The sequence below is a fragment of the Puma concolor genome, chromosome A2 (assembly GCF_028749965.1).
Source record: "Puma concolor isolate L17-30 chromosome A2, mPumCon1.1.hap2, whole genome shotgun sequence".
Classification (NCBI taxonomy): Eukaryota; Metazoa; Chordata; class Mammalia; order Carnivora; family Felidae; genus Puma; species Puma concolor.
The window spans coordinates 40,837,134-40,838,643 of NC_141668.1; the positions used below are offsets into that span (position 1 = coordinate 40,837,134).

Sequence of the window (1,510 nt, forward strand, 5' to 3'; positions counted from 1 at the left end):
TTCATGATAAAATAAAAAACTTTCAGTAAATTAGGAATACTGAAATACTTTCTCAACTTGATAAAATAAATCTAAAATGTACCTGTAGGAACATCATACTTAATAGCAAGAAATTTGAAGCTTACCTATTAAGATCAGGTAGGAGTCAAGGATGTCTACTCTCACCTCTCCTTTTCAAAATTGTACTGGAAGTTCTAGCTAATGCAATAGAATAAGAAAAGGAAATAAAAGATACATAGTTTGGAAAGGAGGAAATAAAACTATCTTTTTTCATAGATGACACAATCGATTACATAGAAAGTCTGAAAAAAATGACCTCCCCCCAAAAAAAATACTAGAACTAATAGATGATTAAAGCAAGGTTGTGTGATACAAGGCTAATGTACAAAAGTCAATTATTTTCCCATATACCTGCAATGAATAGACAGAATTTGAATTTAAACACATTATTTACACCAGTACTCCAAATGTGAAATACTTAGGTGTAAATCTAACAAAATATAAACAGCTGTAAGTAAAGAAAAAAGTAAATAAAGAAAACTACAAACTCTGACGAAGTAAATCAAAGAAAAGCTAAGTATATGGAGAAATATTACATGTTCAAGGGTAGGAAAACTCAATATTGTCACGATATAAATTTTTCCCAACATTTGATGTATAGACTCAATGCAATCCCAATAAAAATCCCAGCTAGTTATTTTGTGAGTATTGAGAAACAGATTTTAAAGGTTATTTAGGAAGTAAAAAGATCTAGAATTACCAACATAGTATTGAAGATGAACAAGTGGTAAGGCTGACACTAACTATAAGACTTACTAGGGCTCGGTTTGGCACCACATATAGTAAAATTGGAATGATCAAGAGAAGAATAGCATGACCCCTGCATAAGGAAGACTTACTATAAAACTATAATAATCAAGACATTATGGTAGTGACTAAAGAATGGACAAATAGATCAAAGAAATAGAGAATCTAGAATAGACCCACATAAACAGAGTCAACTGGTCTTTGACAAAGGAGCAAAGGCAATTAAATGGAACAAAGATAGTTCTTTCAACAAATGGTGCTAGAACAACTGGATATTCACATGCAGTAAAATAGATCTAGACACAAACCTTACCCCTTCACAGAAATTAACTTAAGGTGAATCACAGACCTATATGTAAAATGCAAAACGGTAAAACTCCTAGAAGATAACATAGGAGAAAACCTAGATGATCTAGAGTATGTTGACCACTTTTAAATGCAACACCATGCTCCATTAGAGAAATAATTGATATGTTGGACTTCATTAAAATTAAAAGTATCTGCTCTGTGAAAGACACTGTCAAGAAAATAAGAAGACAAGCCACAGATTGGGAAGAAATCTTTGCAAAAGACATATCTGATAAAGACTATTATCCAAAATACACAAATAACTCTTAAAATTCAACAATTTTTTTTAAAACCTGACTTTAAAAATGGGTCAGGGGTTCCTGGGTAGCTCAGTTGGTTAAGCATCTGACTCTTG

The 1,510-nt window shown here is 31.8% G+C and overlaps 1 non-coding gene across 1 annotated transcript; it reads left to right on the plus strand.

Moving 5' to 3' along the window:
• Positions 1–818: 818 nt before the first annotated feature.
• Positions 819–925, plus strand: LOC112867080 (U6 spliceosomal RNA). The gene has a single exon (XR_003224149.2). It is a non-coding gene; the product is annotated as a U6 spliceosomal RNA (small nuclear RNA).
• The last annotated feature ends 585 nt before the right edge of the window (positions 926–1,510 follow it).